This window comes from Megascapheus bottae, unplaced genomic scaffold (assembly GCF_031878675.1).
Source record: "Megascapheus bottae isolate mThoBot1 unplaced genomic scaffold, mThoBot2.hap1 HAP1_SCAFFOLD_40, whole genome shotgun sequence".
NCBI classification, from domain to species: Eukaryota; Metazoa; Chordata; class Mammalia; order Rodentia; family Geomyidae; genus Megascapheus; species Megascapheus bottae.
Window position 1 is genome coordinate 803,765 of NW_028327715.1, and position 21,238 is coordinate 825,002.

The 21,238-nt window shown below is 39.8% G+C and overlaps 1 long non-coding RNA gene across 2 annotated transcripts in view; it reads left to right on the forward strand.

Annotated features, from left to right (window-relative positions):
- Window positions 1-20,766, forward strand: part of LOC150039284 (uncharacterized) — a 41,868-nt gene extending 21,102 nt beyond the window's left edge. Inside the window, exons 2-4 of one of the 2 annotated variants that reach the window (XR_016534384.1) lie at window positions 13,794-14,042; window positions 16,682-16,796; window positions 20,607-20,766. This is a non-coding gene — a long non-coding RNA (uncharacterized LOC150039284). Of the gene's footprint in view, window positions 1-13,793; window positions 14,043-14,133; window positions 14,466-16,681; window positions 16,797-20,606 lie in introns of those variants that run through there. The other variant, XR_016534383.1, reaches the window with a different exon arrangement.
- Window positions 20,767-21,238: the final 472 nt, after the last annotated feature.

Below are 21,238 nucleotides of genomic sequence, written 5' to 3' on the forward strand. Positions count from 1 at the left end.
TGATTCTGTTTTCAAGGCCATCTTGGTGGCATTTGGAGCTGTCCTCTGTGCATGCGTGTGTGTGTGCGTGTGTGTGTGTGCCACCCATGCTTAGGCAGAGGCCAAGATTTTCATATTTTGTTTGAACATGAGGTGTTTCAATAAATTAGAGCTACAAAGCTTCCTTTAGTGTTTTAGAAAAAAATCACCCTCGTGCCAAATTCAGTGTTTCAGGTTGTATTTTCATAATGCTTGAGGTGCCATTGGGAAACTGCTTCTACTCCTGGTCTAGTGTTTTGGTAAAACTGAGCTCCATATGTCTATGACATTGACTGTGAGAATGGGAGCGGTGAAGTCACCATGATTCAAGTCTCTGATTAACCATGGTTCTGTGCTAACGTGCTTTTACTTTGAATTCTATTCTGCTTCCCTAAACTTACTGGCATTATTTACTTTTCAGATTCTTGAAAAATCTGATCGGTCTGTAGTTGCATCTAATGAGAGAATACGGTAGACTCAACTAGTCAAGACTAGACGCGTCTACCATATCTGAAATGAATTCCTCTACTGACTATTTTGCTGCAGAAATTCCATAGTGTTTTATGTTTAGAGATTCTTGTATTCTCAGATGTTTACGTTCTTCTCTCATATCTCACCTATTGCAAACTACTTTCAAACCAGAAAAATGCTTTTCTTGTGCAACCAAGGCATGAAAAAGGGATTTGCTGTGATTTAAAAATAGTTTTATTTAATTTTTTTATGGGGGCCGGGAGTTTGGCCTAGTGGTAGAGTGCTTGCCTAGCATACACAAAGATGCAGGTTCAATTCCTTGGTACCACATACATAGAAAAAGTGGTTCTGTGGCTCAAGTGGTAGAGCTCTAGCCTTGAAAAAGACCAAAGACAGTGTTGAGACCCTGAGCTCAAGCCCACGACTGGCAAAAAAATAGTTTTATTTTGTGATTGAATTTTTGTCTTGTCTATTTTATTAATATTTGAGCATTTTCTGTTTCTCCATGGTTCATTAAACACTCTCTCTCCTATCTCCATATGATAATTTCTGTATCATGTTATCATTTACGGTGATAAACATATTAATGGTGCCCTTGTTTCTCTCTGCATAAAATTGTACTTTATTTATACTTAGGGATACATAGTTTTATAAATTTTACCATTTCCTCCCAAAAGACTGTCTCTTAATTTTCATCTTGTTATTCAGCATGAAGACTAATGCTGACTCTTCCAAATTTGGGGTGAATTAGTAGTATGTATCCTAATAACAAAGCCTAAATTTTTTCTGTTCAAAGTATTGTAATAGTATGTTTACTTTTTTTGTTTTTGCAGTTGTAGAGCTTGAACTCAGGGCCAGGACACTGTTCCTGAGTTCTTCAGCTCATGGCTAGTGCTCTACCCCTTAAGCAACAGTGCCACTTCTGGTTTTTTGTTGGTTAATTGGAGATTAGAGTCTCAAGGGCTTTCATGCCCAGGTTGGCTTTGAACCATGATCCTCAGATTTCAACTTCCTGAGTAGGTAGGAATACAGGTGTGAGCCTTCGGTGCCCAGCAGTATGTTTAATTGTTTAATTTCCCTTTTTACATGCTATATGCACATGCGCATGCACACACACACACACACACACACACACACACACACACACACACACACTTACTGGGGCTTGAATTCAGGGCCTCAACCTCTTCCTCAGCTTTTTCCCCCAAAGTTAGTGTCGTGCCATTTGAGCCACACCTCCACTTACAGCTTTGCACTAGGTCTCACAGAAATGTTTGCCTGGCTGGTTTCAAACCTCAGTTCTCAGAGCTCAGCTTCCTGAGAATCCCATATTACAAGTGTGTCTGACCAAAACAAAATAAAACAAAACAGGCAAAAACTAATCATGCACTCCTAAGATTCTGGAGTAATGCACTGAAATTAGCTAGTGACATGTAGGGTAGTATCTATTTATCTTTTTTTACTGGGTAGTACCACCTTGACAGCATTTGCAAACCGATTCCTTGTGTTTAAGATTCATCAGCCTGAGGAGTCAGGTGGAATAAAACAAGAATTTATATATATTCTTTCCTATGGTGCCTATTTATCCAAAATTCCACTATTAACCAATTTCACTTCTAATAGTTTAATTGTTCTGTAGTCAGAGCTGAGTTCATTCTGTAACCCTTTCAGTAATGCCAAAGAATTTCCCTGTGTGTGTGTGTGTGTGTGTGTGTGTGTCTCTGTATTTTCTGGTTTTTCTAATTTTCTTACTTTTTTTTGCCAGTCCTGGGCTTGAACTCAGGGCCTGAGCACTGTCCTTGGACTTTCTCAAGGCTAGAGCTCTGCCACTTGAGCCTCAGCACCACTTCTGGCTTTTTATCTATGTATGTGGTACTGAGGAATTGAACCCGGGTCTTCGTGCATGCTAGGCAAGCACTTTAACCACTAGGCCAAACTCCCAGCCCTGGTTTTTCTAATTTTCTGAGTAATCAAGTTACCTGAGACGCTGCCTTAAAATTATCTTTTTGTTGTTCATATGTTTAAAGACAATAAATTAAGTGAGCCAAAAAAATAGAATGGAAGAAAGAAAGCCTCTTCAACAAGTGGTGCTGGCAGAACTGCTCAAGCACCTGCAGAAAACTAAAGTTGGATCCATCCTTCCTTATCACCCTGCACCAGGATTAACTCCAAATGCATCAAAGACCTCGAGGTAAAAGCAGATGCACTGAAAACTTTACAAGAAGGAATAGAAGATACACTAGGTCTCCTTGGCACAGGTCAAAAATTTCTTAATAAACACCCAGAAACACAACAAATTAAAGAAAGTTCGGACAAATGGGACTGCATTAAACTTCAGAGCTTCTGAATGGCAAAGGACATAGCTAGCAAGTTAAACAGAAAGCACACAGAGTGGTAGAAGATCTTCAATAACCATACAACTGACAAAGGCCTCATACCTAAAATATATCAACAGTTCAAAAAATTGAATCACTCCCAAACTAATCTCCAAAGAAACAACCATCCCATTAAAAGATGGGCCAAAGACTTAAAGTGAATCTTCTCTAAAGAAGAAACAAGAATGGCCTATAGACACATGAAGAAATGCTTGACATCTCTGGTCATAAAAGAAATGCAACTCAAAACAACTCTGAGATTCCACCTCACTCCAGTTAGAATGGCCATGATCATGAAATCTAGTAACAATAGATGCTTGTGGGGATGTGGCCAGGAGGGATCACTATTACACTGTTGGTGGGAGTATAAACTCATTCAACCACTCTGGAAAGCAATATGTCAGTTCCTCAAAAGAATAAACATAGAGCTCTTTCTATGACCCAGCAATCCTACTACTTGGCATTTACCCAATGGTCCAGAAACTAGGACACACTAAAGCCACTAGCACAACAATGTTCATTGCAGCACTATTTGCTATAGCAAAGACATGGAACCAACCAAGATGCCCCTCAGTTGATGAGTGGATCAACAAGATGTGGTATTTATACACAATGGAATTTTATGCTGTCATCAGAAAGAAAGACATTGACTATTTGTAAAGAAATTGAAAGACTTGGAAAAAATCATATTAAGGGAAGTGAGCCAGACCCAAAGGAACATAAGCACAATGATTTCCCTCATTTGTAATATTATTACAAACCTAGGACTCTCCTAGCAGAGGACTACAATAATTCAAAACCTAGATACATGAGGCCATATAGGATGAGGATAAATGAAAGGTTCCCCATGATATGGAAACAGGAGCTTTATATTATTTGATTGCTTTTCTTAATGTACTATATTATTTCTTTTGTCTTTTTTGACCATTGGGTAATCTCATATTGTTACAGTATCTGACTTTGTTACCTGGTGTGTATTATATATATATATATATATATATATATATATATATATATATTTGTTTATTTGAAATAGGAAAGGGAAGGGGGGAGAAACACTATGATTGGAAGGGGGTGGGGGGAGGGAAATGGGGACAAAAACATGAGAGGGGGTATCAATGTGTGAGAAGTGATGTACCCTCTGTCTGGCAAATATAACTGTGACCACTCTATACATTATTTTTAAAAATACAGTAAATTGCTCAGGCTCTAAATTTGGAGTTGTGTCATTCTGTCATTCTTAAAAAGGATTGTGTGTGTTTGTGTGTGTGTGTATGTGTGTGTGTGTGTGTGTGTGTGTGTGTGTGTGTGTGTGTGTGCCTGCATCATGTACTTTTACTTATACATCCTCCATAGTTGGGATGACAGTTCTGCACTATCACACCCAGCCTTATTGGCTCAGATAAAGTGCAGCTTTCTTTCTGTGTTCATCTTTAACTGCTGTCCTCTTGATTCCTACCTTATTAGTTATCAATGTACTAATGTCAAAATCATATACATTTAAGTCAGGTTAAGCATGTCCATCTGCTTGATCATTGCTCCTTTCTCCTAAAGTCATGCTAAGCTGTCTAAAGTTCAAGTTCCTGGGCATAAGTGATTTTCCTGTCTTAGCCTCCTGAGAAGATGGGACTATATGTATATTACATACCAGTCAAGACTTTTAGATTTTTTTTTGCCAGTCCTGGGCTTCGGCTTAGGGCCTGAGCACTGTCCTTGGACTTTCTCAAGGCTAGAGCTCTCCCACTTGAGCCTCAGCACCACTTCCGGCTTTTTTCTATGTATGTGGTACCAAGGAATCGAACCTGGGTCTTCATGCATGCTAGGCAAGCACTTTAACCACTAGGCCAAACTCCAGGCCCCGAGACTTTTAGATTTTACAAATAAATGAGACCAGTAACACTTACCTTTCTGTGCCCCTCTGACTTTATTTTACACAGTGATTTCCAGGTCTAGCCACATTGTCCCAGATTACACAGTTGCATTTATTTTTATTGTCAAAAGGTATTATTGAAGGGACAGTCTTGATTTTGGTTTTGAAAAGCCATTGCTTATTGTGTATACCGATTGTTTTTAATTTTTTATTGTTATTTTAAAGGTGATATACAGAGGGACTACAGTTACATAATTTAGGTAATGAGGACATTCTTTTGGGGCAATGTCACTCATTCCCTCACAGTTTTCCCTCCCATCCCACTGACAAGTTATCTAGTTGATTTTCCAGGTAGTGTCTACTGAGTACCATGGCTGCATTTCTGCATCTTTTGTGATGGGACATTCTTAATTCTTGTTTTGGCTTCTTGGGGCTGTTGAAATATAAAACATTAGTTTACTTCATTGATGTTTATAATCATCGTTACTTTTTTTTGCCAGTCCTGGGCCTTAAACTCAGGGCCTGCGCACTGTCCTTGGGCTTTCTCAAGGCTAGAGCTCTACCATTTGAACCACAGCACCCATTTCTGGCTTTTTCTATGTATGTGATACCGAGGAATCGAACTCGGGTCTTCGTGCATACTAGGCAAACCCTCTACCAGGAGGCCAAACTCCAGACACAGTCAATGTTATTTTTATATTTAGGATTTCAAGTCTTTACCAAACGTAAGAAGTTTATCATTTTTTCCTCACTTTTCAGAATATCAACTATTTCTAAATGAGGATAGGTCAGGAGAGTGGGTTCTATTCCATTTGGATGAAGGGTTAAAAAAGGCCTGCTTTTTCCTATATCATGTTATAATTTCTGTTAGTGCTCAGGCTAGTTGGTACAGCCTCTTAGATGAAAGCAAACATGTTCAGAATGTGGCTGGAAGCTTCCAGTTCAAGGATTCTCAAGCCTGCCTTAGTTGTGGATCTATAAACAAGGAACTGGCTCCAAGACATTACAGGCCCTAAACAGTCTTTCTATCCTGACCCTAGGTCCTTTCTGACTATGTTCTACCAAGTGTTCTAGACTTGGGTTGGCATCTGGTGCTAAGTTAATCCTTTCCGATTTTGTAAGAGAAAGTATTCATTTGCTACAGAATATGAAATATGCTAGAAATTCTTGTCAAACATTTTTGGTGTTAATGTAGGTTTTTTTTTACCCTTTGACAGAAAATGTCATGGATATTTTGAGAAAGAAAAGGGAAAGGGAACTTATCTGAATTCTGTCATAATGCCATCTTCCAAGAATGACAATATGCTTTCTTCTTCACTTCCTCACCTGTTATTTTTATCTGAAAATCATTTCTGCGACATGTCTGCTGGGTTCTTTTTGGTTGCCTATTTTTGTGATGAAGTTTTCACCTTTTTGATAGCATTGCCTATTATCATCATCGGTACTGTTTTTATGCCTACTGACTTACATTCGTCCCTTATGACAGAAATCTCTCTCCTTTTTCATGATTCCTTTTGCTATATGAACACATGAGTTGGGAAATGAAGCCATGTGTAAGTTTGAATTTTGGTACTTATATCAAAGACAAGATTGGTAGATAGAAAAAATACCACCTCCATCTCTGTAACTTCAGGTTTACTTCAGAGTTCTAAATTTCTAGATGTATGGTTCATGTTCTTTCAATTCTAATTTTCCTTCATTTGATATGAGGGAACTCCATGATTCATGAGTGCCTATCATAAGACTCTGTCATGTCTCAGAATTGTGTCTTAGGAGACCTTAGTTGTCACAGCAACAGATAGTCATCCAAAGTAGGTATTTTGATGATTATTTCCCAAAGCTCAAGCAACCTAGTTTAATTATGGGAAACAAAATTTTATAAGAATCTGAAAGAATATTATCAGAAAACATGACCACACCGTCTGTTCTTTAGCCTAATAAATATGTCTTCTTTTCTGTGTGTTAAAAAAGAATATTGTCAGAAAATCTACCAGCAATATATGTGTGTGTGTTTCTCTATCTCCTTTTCCCTCTTTCTCCCTCCCTCCCTCTCTCTCTCTGCACACACACACACACACACACACACACACACACACACACCAATCGAAGACCTGAAGAAACAACTAGAGTAAGAGTTATTTTGTAGAGTTGCTAAGTCTTTTGTAGTCTGTCATCTACTCATTTGTATCGCTTTTGTACATATGGCTAAGATCATATATACTAGTGACATAAGTACAAAGTTCCCAACTCTAGTTCAGTTCAATTCAAACAAGTGAGACTAACTAAAGTCTCCAAAATATCCAAACCTTCCTTCCGAGGAAAACACTCATTGACTTCTCCCTTATGTCTGAAATTAAGATGGTATTTCTCAGAAAAGAGTGTATATTAGCTGGAAATAAAAAAAGGGGCCTGCCACAATTCATTGGACATGATTGGCCTCATTCTCCCCCAACCCCCGTTTTAGTACTGGTACTGGGACTTGAACTCGGGGCCTTAATCTCTATTTTGGCTTTTTCTATTAAGGCTAGTACTCTATCACTTGAGCCCTATTTCTATTTCAGTTTTTTTAGTGGTTAATTGCAGGTGAGAATCTCAACCCAAATTTTTCTGTCCCAGCTGGCTTCAAACTTCAGATCTCAGCTTCCTGAGAAGCTGGGATTACTAGTGCTTAGCAGGATTTATTCCTTTTTTAGAGGAAGTTCTGTATATCTGGGATTCCTAGTGCTCATTGACCAGTGGTAGACTATTAAATATTGATTTTAGCTTCAATCTTTTCCTCTATATGTCTGTTTCCAAATCTATAAGATGTGAATAGACTGATATACTGACTACTGGGAAATTTAAAAAGATCGTGCATATAAAAGTAGCTAGAATAGCACCAGGTATATAGCATACACACAGTTTTGAAATCTGTTATTTTCTTGCACTGCACAATAATTCATCATTTTTCCCCTTAGGAATATTTTTTTCTTTTGGCTCCCTTTCTATATAATTTTTCTTTTTTCATATATTTTATTGTAATTAATAAAAGGGTTACATTATATTCACCAGATAGAAGGTGCATTTCTTCACATACATTGATACCCTTTCTCGTGTCTTGGTCCCCATTTCCCTCCCCTACCCCCACCCCTCATCTTGTTTTACCCCCTTCCCTATCCAATTTCAAATAACCAAATACACATATTTCCAATATATCAGTTAACAAGGTGAAATACTGTAACAATATGAGATAACCAAGGGACAGCAAAAGAGATGAGAGATAACATAGTACATTAAGGACACCAATTACTCATATGGCCTTTGTTTCTATATCCTAGAGGTCCTTTCATTTATTGTCATAATGTATGGCCTTTTGTATCAAGGTTTTGCTTTTATTATACTGAGAAATATTCCATGGATTCCTAGTTTCTCCATTGCTTTTAGTGTAAAGGGGTGTTGGATCTTGTCAAATGCCCTTTCTGCATCTATTGAGACAATCATGTGATTTTTGTCCTTGCTCCTGTTGATGTGTTGAATTGTATTAATTGATTTGCGTATGTTGAACCAGCTTTGCATCCCTGTGATGAATCCTATTTGATCATATTGTATAATTTTTTGATGAGTTGCTGAAGATGGTTGGCCAGTATTTTGTTGAGAAGTTTTGCATCAATATTCATCAAAGAAATGGATCTATAGTTCTCTTTCTTTGATGAATCTCTGTCTAGTTTTGGGATGAGGGTTATAGTGGCTTTGTAGAATGAGTTTGGCAAAGAGCCTTCATTTTCAATTTCGTGAAGAGCTTGAGGAGTATTGGTATGAGCTCTGCTTTGAAGACCTTATAAAATTCAGCCCCGGGCTTTTCTTGGGTGCGAGGTCTCTTATTGCCATTTCTATTTCACTGCTTGAAATATGTCTGTTTAGTTGGATTAGGTCTTCTTGGGTCAGTACGGGTATGTTAATATTGACTAGAAATTCATCCATTACTTCTAGATTCTTCTATACAATTTTTTTCTTATTCTAGTGTACCACCTTAGCCAAGCCTCTGTCTCTAGTTTGCAGAATTCTGCTCCTTTGAAATTGCTACTGCATTTGTCCACTTTCAATGTGCTAGAAATCTTCCTCTTCACATTAGTTCGTTATCCTTAAGTAGGGAAGTTTGCCTCTTTCATTTGAAAGCCCTCTTTATTCCTTTAGCTCTAAAGTCTTAGTCAACAGACTTAAAAACACTATGGGACCATAGGTGTTTTTAGATTATTGTAATGCTTTTTAAGGCCCTCATTCCTTCATGATAATTCTATATCATTCCTTTTAGTCCAAATATCAAGCCATTGAAGAAGCAAAGTTAGGAGAGTCCATTTTTCTTTACTCACTTCTATTGACTCTCAGTTTATTGATTCTTTGTACTTCCTCAATCTCAGAACAATCAAGAATGAGCTTACTGTGGGTCGCTGCAGTTGTCAAGATTCATCTGGTACTTCAAGTTTTTGTGTTTGTTTTTGTGTTACTACTGGGGTTTAAATTCAGGGCCTGGACAAGCTCTGTTAGCTTTACCACCAACACTGATACTCTACGACCTGAGCCACATCTTCTCTTTGGGCTTTTATGGCAGGTAATTGTAGATAATATTTTTCATTGACTTTTCTGTCAGGGACAGCTTTGAACCTCAATCCTTGGATCTCAGCCTTCTGGGTAATTAGGATTACAGGCATAAACTACTGTACCCAACTCCTCCTGTACTTCCTTTTCATCACCTCAATGTTTAATTTTATAGTTTGGAATAATTATCCCTCAATGGGCAGACCTTGTTTCCTTTTGATAATTTGTTATTTGATGGACAAAATTATTAACTTACTCCAGTTGGATTGCTGGGATCTTTTGAGACAACTATAGTTTGTACTGATCAATACCCATTGCATTTTAGTTATTTCAAATGACAGAGAATTGCTTGAAAGCAGGGACTAAGCCTCATTCTTTTGTCTTTGGTACCTAGAATAGATCTGGTACAAAAGAGGATAATAGCCCCAATCCACTGGGCTTTTACTAGGGGCCACTTTAAGTGTATTATCTTGCTCAGTCATCACTGTAAACATATGGCATAAATGTCACATCTCAATTTGGGGGATCTGACAACTGTAATACAGAGAGGAGTTTGAATGCCATGGATGAGGCATTTGGACTCTGTACTGCTCTTTCCTGCCCACACAATTATTTAATTGAGTACTAGGCCTTTCATTCTTACTAGAGCCTGTTCCAAATGCAGAATTGTGAGAATTATCATCCTCCTCAGAGTTTCTTGATTTAGAATCCGGTATATTCTGTCTCTTACATTTCCAAAATCTGCCTTTCGAGGTGTAAAATACACATTCAACTTTACCTAAGGGATGCATTATTTTGAGGGAGGAATAAGGTGGCAATTTTTATTTTAATTGTGATTTTTCATTTAAAAAATAACTGCATGGTACCTTTTAATTTCTTTTTTTTAAAGTTTCAAGGGGATCTTTAATAATTTCACATCAATATTTAACATCTTTAAACTTTAAAATATACTCAATGTGTTAGTTTACTAACTCTACTTTTGTCACTGGCAACCTATTTAACGTCTAGCAAGACTAGATATTGTAAATTAGGACTCACCTGTCCTTTATATACACTATATGCAGAACAAAATTAAAATGCATAGACACAAGAGACAATGGTCAATCTTGCTTCACCATAAACCCACTGGTTGAAAGACCTCAGCACATCTCCTCCCTCCCTGAGCAGTGCAAGCACCTTATTTACTGCTCAGGAGTGATTTTATCATTCCATTTCCAAAAGACAAAATTTCATTATGAATTTTAGTAAAACTATATCTACAAAATGAATTATTTACTACCTCTACTTTTAACATACTTTGTGCACTTCTAAATATCTAGAGAGACCAGATGTTTCAAATAAGGACTTAATTGTCCACTATATACACAGTAGTGTTGAATAAACCATACACATGTAACAATGATTCTGTCTGAAAGTGTCTTCTAAGCAAGAGCATTCAGGAGCATTCTAGCCTAGAACCTTTCATTTCTTCCAACTCCGCTCTAGTATCACACTTGATACAGGTACGTAGTCACAGATGTTACAATTTTGCTTCTGAAGTCTTTCTCAGAAGACAGCCTTTCTATGAATTTTAACACAATGCATACACATGTGTTAAGTTTACTAACTCTACTTTTGTCATACACTGGCAACCTCTTTAATATCTAGAGAGTAGATATTATAAAATTAGGACTCATTTGTCCAGTCTATACACATTATATACAATACAGCAAACTTAAAATGTATGTAACATACAAGGGAAAGGATAAGCTGAATGTCCTCTCTCTCTCTCTCTCTCTCTCTCTCTCTCTCTCTCTCTCTCTCTCTCTCTCTCTCTCTCTCTCTCACACACACACACACACACACACACACACACACACACACAACTTTTTCAGCAGTTTTTCTGCCACTTTGTTCAACCCAGTGAACAGACAGTACACTGTTCACAGAGGTGGTTTAGCAACTCCATTTCCAAACAGACAGTATTTTCCCAAACTTTGCAAAGCTATTTACAGTATTATTCTACTTCTACTTTTTAAGTACACCAAGCACTTCTAAATACCTTAGAACTGGCTATTTCATTTGCGAACTTGCATGCTGTGCTCACAGCACTGGTAAATACAATTGCACATGCAGCAGTGGTTATGGTCCGAGGTATCTTCTAAATATGGCCATTTTGGCCCTGGGCCATTCCCTCAATTCCTTCTTTCCAGTGGACAAGTACAGGTATATGTAATGCTTAGAGATAGTTAAATTCATATCTAAATGTCATTTGTAGAGAGAAAGCTTCCTATGACAATGCAACACAAAGTACACAAAATGTGCTAATTTTACTACTTTGTCATACACTGGCAACCTCTTTAACATCTAGAGACTAGATGCTGCAAAATTTGGACTTTATTTGTCCATTATATATATACACTATATACACAGCAAAACAAAATGTACACTATAGAAAAATGGCACCTGAGGATGTCCAGGTATGAACACACTAGCATATGACCTTTCACAATTGCTCCCTTCCACCTCCTCCAAACCAATGAATGAGTACAGGCAGTACATGTCATTCTGCTCACAGTGGTGGTTTCCCCATTCCATTCCTTAAAGACAAGTGTTTCATGTGAATGTTAGCAAAAAGATATCTAAAAAGTGATTATTTTACTATCTCTACATTTAACATACGTTGGGCACTTCTAAACATCTAGACAGACTAGATGTTTTCAAGTAAGGACTCAGTTCGTCCACTATATACATAGCAGTCTTCACTGACTGCACATATGTAACAAATTATAATCTGAAAAGTGTCTTCAAAATATGAGCATTCTAGAACCTTTGTCCACCTACCCAGTATGCTGGAATGCTCAAATTTTCAGAAGACCTTTTTTAGGGATTTTAACACAAAACATACAAAGTCTACTAACTATTTTTGTCATACACTGGCAACCTCTTTAATATCTAGAAAGCCTAGATGTACTTTAGGACCTCTTTGTCCTTTATATACACTATATACACAAGAAAGTAGAACAAAATGGGACAATGTGACTCTTCACTGTAAGCACTGGTGTGGCCCTCTTTACATTTCTTTCTCCTGGGAACCAGGGCCTACAAAGCACCATGCCTACAACTCAAGCGTTGGACTGTCCCCCCCTCCCCCCACCCCATGCATTTCACAAGGCTTATAAGACAGACGTTTACACAATGTGTTATTCCCCTACTCCTACTTTAAAAATACATCAGGCACTTCAGAACATAAAAGATACTTAAGCACAGTCGACTCTATATACAGCGAGGGGAATGAGATGCACACAGATCCGTGACTGTCACTGGATCATATTGGTCGATACCCTCTTCTCTTCTGTTCCACGTCCTCCATCCACAAAACAAACGTGGACGGAGTGTCGCTCTGGTTCTCGCCTAGAGGTGGTCTACCATCGCCATTCAAAGTCACTTCCAGAAGACATTTCTACGGTTTTTACAGAAAATGGGCCCTGACAACAAGGGTGACTTTCTACCTCTACTGTATCATACGTCGGCAACCTCTTCACGTCTGCAAAGTCCAGAAGGACTAAAAGTCGTCTTTTGAAGGTTGGGGGAGGTTGAGAGCAGCCTTTTCATATTATATACACAGGCCTAGAACCGGCCAGTAAATCTTCGCGGGCTTCCGTGGGCACCCGTGGTCGTCACCACCGTTTCTCCGCTGGCACCAGCCCAACCGCCGGGGCCACCAACCGTGCACCTACCGGCATCCGGGGCTCCGCTCTCCTTCCAGGACCTTTAGGGTCTTCGTCGGTCCTGGTGGCGGGGCAGGGAGGTCACCCCAGGCTCCGGACCGGCGGGCTCCTCGGCCTGGAATGCTGGTGAGCTTCCCAGGCCGCCTATGGTCTCTGTCCTCCAGCCCCACAAAGCCTCCGCCATTCTTCTGGCTTTGCTGCGCAATGCCCGCCCGCCACCACTCAAGGGTGCTGCGTCCTCGGCAGCCAGGCGAAGCCTGTGTCTGGGCCTGGCAAGATGGAGCCCGGGCTCCGAGAGGCCACCGCTGCCTTCAAGTCATCGAGGGGCAGGGGGGGGGGGAGGGGGGCGCGGGGATGCGGAGAGCTCCTGCGGGAGGATGGCTGCGTTTGGACCGGGCCCCTGGGGCCCTCCGCTCAGCCTCTGGCCTGGGGCCGCCAGGCCCCAAGGGCCCCAGGGAAGCAGGCCGCAGTCCGTTACCTCCGCGCTCTCCACCTTTTAATTTCTTTAATCAGAAAAAGTAAGACCCAAATTTGCAGAATGGAAGCCTTAGGTGAGCACCAAGAAAAAAGGGGTCCACCCAGACTATGTGTGACAAGTAAGCAAGGATGGGTAAGACTGGAACCAGAACTAGGGATCACTGCCAGGCTTCTTCCTGTGAACAGAGCTGGAATAGGAGGATGCCAGCCCAGAGCAGGACTTCCACAAAGTCCCAAGATAATTAAGTCCAAGATCCCTCCTCCTCTAACACCAGCTGCTTCTCTGGGCTTTTGCAGGGACTCCAGGAAACCTGAGTATGGGACTCCCTTGAGTGTTGGATCTGAGTTGGAACTGAGCAACCCTCGATACAGATGATTGGCTGTGGACAGGCAGACCTGGGACTTTTTCTGAATGAAGGCTGTCAGAAGCAGAACCAAACTCAGCTGGGAGAGCAGTGGTGGAAAAGTCTTCCAGAGGGGACTTTCCAAACTTGTCCTGATGATCCTGGCACTTGTCCTATTTTAACCTCGTTGGTGAAGGATTCGGTAAGAGCAGGGTTCCATCAGGGCTGATCTTTGCATCCCATTCCTGTCTAAGGCTGAGTTAATGAGCTTCTTCATAAAGAAGCTTCTTGAGTCCTGAATAATGCCATATACAAAGCATAGTTCTATTCTGGTTTACTGTAACCCTTCCTCCCTTTTTCATTTTCTCCTCCTTCCTTCCCTTTTTCCCTTCCCCCTTCTCTTTCTTTTTCTGCTTTTGTAGTACTGAGGTTTGAACTCAGCACTCTTGCTTGCTGGTCAGGTGTTTCTTCCATCAAGGCTATGTCCTTGGTGCCTTTTTGTATTATTTTTCAGATAATGTCATGCAGTTTTTTCTCAGAACTATCCTATACTGTGGTTTGCTTATCTCTGCCAGCCAGTGTAGCTGGGGTTAAAGTTGTGAACTACCACATTGGGGCTTCTTTGGTAAGATGGTTTCCTTGTTGAGTTTTTACCCCCATGTTCATTTCCTCTGTGGCATTTTCTTTAAGACAGAGTTGTCCTTTGTGTACAAAGATAACCTATAGTGGGATAGCCTGTTCAAACCTGTAGAATTTATCAGAATTCATAACACAGAGAAGGTTTTTCCCAGAATACTTCCTGTCTTAGCTAACAATATATATCCCTAAAGATGAGGCATTCGGTGGGGGGGGGGCGGGGGAGAGATGATTTAGAAGGGAATGCCTATGTGAAAATGTGAGAAAGTAGGCTATTTTCAGTTTTGCTATGCTTGAAAGCTTGGCAAATCAGGAGGCACATAGAGGATTAACCCAATCTTTTTCCTGCTGTGCTCCCACTGTGACAGAATCTCTGAAGGCCTTGCCACCTGCCTTTCATTAAGAGAGCCACTGGCACCATGTTAAATCAGGCCCTGGCTCTGGGGCAGGATTGCTTTGCAGGATGTAGTCCAAGCATCTCAGTGGTAAGCTTGTTGCTTTCAACAGGGCTAAGGAAGAAAATGTGATTTTGTTGGTGATAAAATGAGAAAGCAACTAATGGCCAAAGTAAGGGAGAAAATTTCTGATGAGTGTTTTTAGCATGGTGTCAGGACTCCTAAAGCTACAGACTAGAAGTGACTAATTAGATTAAACCTGAAAGTTAGGATATGCTAGGTTAAACTTTAAATAAAATGTGGGGACAAATGGCTTAGTACTGCAGTCCTAGACCAGGCTGTTTTGTCCAGCAGAGGAAGGAAATTCAACATGTATGAACCATTCACTAGAAATACTTGATACTTTCCTTGTGATTTTATTTAGTCATAAAAACAAAAATAAGTTCATCTGGGTGCCAGTGGTTTAGGCCTAAAATCTAGCTACTCAAGAGACTGAAAAATGGTTCAAAGCCAGCTCTGGTAGAAAAATCCATGAGACTCTCATCTCTAAACAAAGAGCTGGGAATGAAGTTGTGGCTCAAGTGGTAGAACATTAGCCTCGAGCAAAAAAAGTTCATGGATAGCACCAGACTTTAAGTTCAAGCCCAAGGACCTGCATGCACTCATGTGTGAGCACACACACACACACACACACACACACCATACAGTCTTGTCATACTCTGTCTAATATAAGTCTCATTTGTAAATTAAGACACAGATGCTCAGAAGGATTTAGTGACTAACCAAAGGTCACATAGCTGATAAATGGTAAAATCTGCATTACACATTGTCCAATTGTCTCCACAATTTGGAGGTGGAAGATCAGTATGAACTGTCTTTCTTATATTTGGCTCAGTCAGGTGGTGACATAGGATCTGCTTTCTCACACATACAAGCACACACACACACACACACACATGCATGTTAAATATCCATGTATGCACATTTCAGAGAGAGATAGAGACAGAGAGACAGGAATAAGAGAGACATAAAGAGACATGGGGGACATTTGTGCATGTGTTAAAGAAGATGTGGTGACTAAGACATAATTTGCTTTACTACAGCAATCTATTTGATTGAGTTCCTTAATATGACAAGTTACCAAGAGAATGACCTCAGCAATTACTGCCAGAGATAGTGATTGACACTCAAGACCCTCTTTCAAGGACCGATTACTAGTAGAATGTTGTTGTTTTAATGAGTTTTTCTCAAGCATTTACTTACTGCCTTGCTTACAACCCTGCTCTGACTCACATTGGATTCTATGTATGCTGTGCTGCCAACCCGTCACCCATTACTGATGACTGACTGTGTCACAGTTTGTCTTGGCACTAATAATTCATACAGAGAAACTATCAAATTTTGGAGACCTGTCCTTTCCTTCTCAGCCTATGCTTTCAACAGCATCAATCTTAAGTGCATCTGAAACTAGACAACCCACCACTTTAGGTATGGGCCTATGAGAGTATGGCTTCCCACACTTGGCTTCCCAAGGAGGTCATGAAGCTGGGTGTGGGCCTAAAATAATACATGTCAGGAACAGAAATGACCTAGTAGTGGTGCTTAGTTCAGAAGCTGAAAGACAAATAGCATATTGACTCTGAGTGAGGTGAGAGGCCAGAACTGTCCCATGATGATTGAGAGAGGAGTCAAAGGACGCACCACCTCGTCTGTATGATAAGAAAGCTAGGCCTAGAGAGGAAAAGACCAGATGGCTGCTGTTTTGGTTTGTTTTGTGCCATGTGTAATAAATGAGCGCCCTCCCCCATAGTCACTCAGAACGGTGCAGGATGAACAGCCACCAAACCTGAACTCAGAAACACTCCAAAATCTGAAACATATTGAATGCTGACATGACTGCAAGTGGAAAATTCCACACCCAAGGGGTAAGTCATAGTCAAATTGCAGACCCAGTCAAATACTATATAAAATTATTTTCAGATTATCTGTATAAGGTGCACATCAAATGTAATGAATCTTGTGAATTATGTTGGGTCTTATCATTTTGTATATACCCAATCTTCTAATCTTAAAAAACTGAAATCCAAAATAGCTGTAATTTTATACGTCAAAAATTTGTAGTTTGTGTAATGGGCAAACTGGAGCAGAACTGGCTTTTCTACTTCATTTATTTTTGTGTACAGGTCTTGGGACTTGAACTCAGGGTATGGGCACTATGCTTGAGCGTTTTTGCTCAAGGCTATCATTCTACTGCTTGAGTAATAGTCCATTTCTGCCATTTTTGATGTTTAATTGGGGATAAGAGTCTCATGGACTTTTCTGCTTAGGTTGGCTTTGAACCACAGTTCTCTGAGTCGTTAAGGGTAAGCCACTGGTACCTAGCATGGATATTCTACTTCTGAGATGTACAGATGGTAAGATACTCTTGGCTATTGGCTGGGAGCTTGGCTGGGTAGAAAGCCAGGGGTTCTGTTCCTTTTCTATATAGGCAGCTTTCTGTGAGACACTCCACGGGTTGCTTAGATTTCCTAACAGCTTGGCAGCTGGGCTCTGAGAATGAGAGAACCAAGGACACCTGTAATTTCTTTCATGACTTGCTTCAGGAAGCACCACTGGTCACATTCTACTTGTGAAGTCCATACATGCATGTTCTCATACAAAGAGAGGGCATCTAGATATTAGTTCTTGTGGAAGACTTGTTAAAATCACACTCAATGGGCAAATGAGATGAGAACATTGCTGTGACCATTTCTAGGGGAAAAAATCAGCAAAAGTGAAGTATGGTAATATATACTTCTACTCTCAGGAATCTGAGTCAGGAAGACAGAGAACTTAAGGCATGCCTAGACAACATGGTGAATTGAAGGCCAGTCTGGGCTACATGGCAAGGCTTGGTCTCAAATAAATACAGAATACAAAACAGAACATAATGAAATACTGAAACACAGCTTAGCAAAGGTAAATAGGGAGAGTGCAAGGAGGGAAATTCCAAAAGGCATTCCCATGCTTTGGCTTTAAGACCTGATTTACCTTTTTCTCTGTCTCTGTCTCTCTGTCTCTCTCTGTCTGTCTCTCTGTCTCTATCTGTGTGTGTGTGTGTGTGCCTGTCTGTCTGTCTGTCTGTCCGTGTGTCAGTGTTATACATGCCCGAATATGCATCCAAACATGTTTGTCATTACTGGAGCTTGAACTCAGGCCCTCATATGCTTGGTTTTCTGTTTTATTCCTGGCTGGCATTCTATCCTTGAGCCATGTCTTTAGTTCCAAATTTTGCTGATTAGAGTTAAGAAACTGAGGCATGATATTCATGATTATCTAGGCTGACATCAAACTTGGATCCTTAGATCTAAGCTTCCTAAGTAGTCAGGAATACAGATGTGAGCTAGAGAGTTGGGTGTTGATTAGAGTCTTGAGTTTATAAATCAAAGCTAAGAATGGTTGGCAAATCTGGATTTAAGGAATAATTTAACTCAGAGTTTCACAAATGTATTCAGTACACACATAAAGTACTTTTAACTTTGTGGGCCACAGTTTTGGTCCCAGTATTTAACACAGCCATTATTGCATGAAATAGATAATACAGAAATGAATGAATGTTGTTTTATTCCAATAAAACTTCATTTATAAAACCTGGCAGTGGTCTGTATTTGTCCAAAATTATAGCTTACTGACATCTAGTTTAGTTTAGTGACAGCAGAAGATACATGTAGTGTTTTTCGCCAATAGGACAATGAAAAGAGGGAGGGTGTTTATGAAACTTTTAGGTTAGTATGTTCTGCAATTGGCTCCCAGCTTGGCAAGAAGGGAAGGGAAGACTTGAGGGAAGTCACAGGAAGGATTCCTGGTCCCAATCACATCATTGAATGGCAGGGGGGCAATATCATAAACAGTATGCGGGAACGACAGCAGGTGGAGGCTCGATAAAGAGGATCCATGTATTGGAGATTGCTCGGTGGTAAAGTAGTTACTAGTAGTGATAACAAAGCTTGGAGTGTACAGCATGGATAGCATGGAAGGAAAGCTTTAGTAGAGTGGAGAATTTCAGACATTTGGAAAAGAGATTGTTTCTTGGATCACCTATGTACATTCTAGAAATGCTCCCTCTCTCTTTCCTCCTTCTTTCCTTCCTTCTTTCCTTCTTTCCTTCCTTCCTTCCCCCTTCCTTCCTTCCTTCCTTCCTTCCTTCCTTCCTTCCTTCCTTCCTTCTTCCTTCTTTCCTTCCTTTCTTCCCTCCTTCCTTCCTATTGGCATTACTTACGCAAATTTATAGAGTAAACATAATATTTGATCTGTCTATACAGTATGGAAATATTCAATAGAGGTAACTGATATATCCATCACCTTTCTAACTCACCATTTTTGTGAAGAAAATGTTAAAAATGAATTCTTTGGGCAATTTTGAATTGTACAGTATTATTAATTGTGGTCACAGAGTACTTCAATAGCTCATATCGTAGCTTGTTCTTCAAGTCCTGCTAAAACTTTTTTTTTGCCAGTCCTGGGCTTGAGCTCAGGGCCTGAGCCCTATCCTTGGGCTTTCTCAAGATCAGAGCTCCACCACTTGAGTCTCAGCAACATTTCCAGCTTTTTTCTACAACCCAGGTCTTTGTGCATACTAGGCAAGCACTCTACCACTAGACCAAACCCCCAGCCCCCCTACTAAAACTTTTTACCCATGATCAATATCTCACTTTCTCTGGTAGTACCACCATGGTAGTTCCACCATTATACCCAGTTTCTATGAAATTAACTTTATTGAATTTCATGTACAAGTGATATCATACAGTGTTCATTCGTTTTCATCTGTCTTATTCCACTGAGCATACTGTGCATTTTCTTTTATTATAGGAAATTCAGTGACCAAATTATGCCTATTCAGAAATTTAAATAGGGATGATAAAGCTACTTAAGATTTTATATTTAATGAAAATCTGTTAATGTGTAGCTCAAATTCAAAACGATTTCTTCCCTACAGCATTCCTGGAAAGGGGCTGAAAATTTACTAGTATGCAGCTCTAGTGTGACATATGTCACACAGATGGTGACATTGGCCTTGGTCAAAGGGAAAATAGTTACTAGAGTGGTCCATACCTATGACTCCTCAGACCTCTCTGAGGGAATCCCACATCTACATACTAGAACACTTACTGAAAATATCTTTGTATTTAAGGAATGTGTGTGTGTGTGTGTGTGTGTGTGTTGGAACCTAGTTTTCTGAGGCCTCTGGCAGAAAAAGACTCTACTAAGTGCAGAAGAATAACACTTCATACAGGAGGCAGGCTCAATGACAGATGACAACAGAAAGCATCATGGGAAGTGAGAAATGGCTATTTTTGGTCCCCCTGAATGGATGTATCTTAACTTGACATTTCCTTTGCTTGCAAAACAGGAGAAGCAAGGAGAATAATACAGCGTGATAAAATGATATGGGACAACTGGGGAATGGAAATGAGGACATATTAATAAAATTTTGATTGTATAATTACATTAACTTCGGTGATTGCCTTACTTGCTCCTCATTTGGGTGGAGAATTTTTTATGAGCAATTATTGTGAACTTTTATGTACTCATCTATGAGCTGTGGGTAAAGGTACAATAGAAGTGTGGCTGTGGAGCTTCAAATTCAACTCAAACACCTGCTATTTGGTTCTGATAGAATTTCCCTGGGAAGTACTAAGTCATTCTGATTCTGTAATCTTCTCTCTGTGCTATATGTGTGATTTTCTTACATTCAGAAAAGATTCCAGAGTTGCATCAAAGATGACTGGGAACCAATTTAAATAATTTGGGATAATCACTGAACGCAAAAGAATTTGGGGAAGTTTCTGAAACACCAGAGGTACACAGGCTGTTCTAACACCCTCCTGGAATGCCACATCAAAAGCAGCGGCTTCCCGGAAGGTAAACGATTTTCATGGAGAATTGCAACCCATCTATGATGGGTTTCCTGTGAAAAGCAGGGGTCACTAATTGGATTGTATGAAGCTGTCCACTTTTAATGGTTTGCAATGCAAAAGAGGCCTTCAATCTCCAGAAAAAGGCCAAGAAATTTTTATCAGACAGGTTAAACGAGTAGAAGGCTATATATGGAGGAGTAGAAAACAAATGATTAAATATTAATTCGAAAATATTTGTCATTTCTTAGAATTTTTTCCAGTTTTTATATACTGGATGATATCTTGGGGATGGTGCAAAGGAAAATTGAAACAAAAATGTTCTACCTTGTGGAACCTGCATTATGAAGGAGGTAGATATATTTGAAACAAACAAACAAGATGGAAAGTCAGTTTTCAGTAGGTAAGGGAAGGAAGGCTTTCTTGATGTTGACAGATTAAACCTGGAAATGAAAGATAAAAATGATTATGGG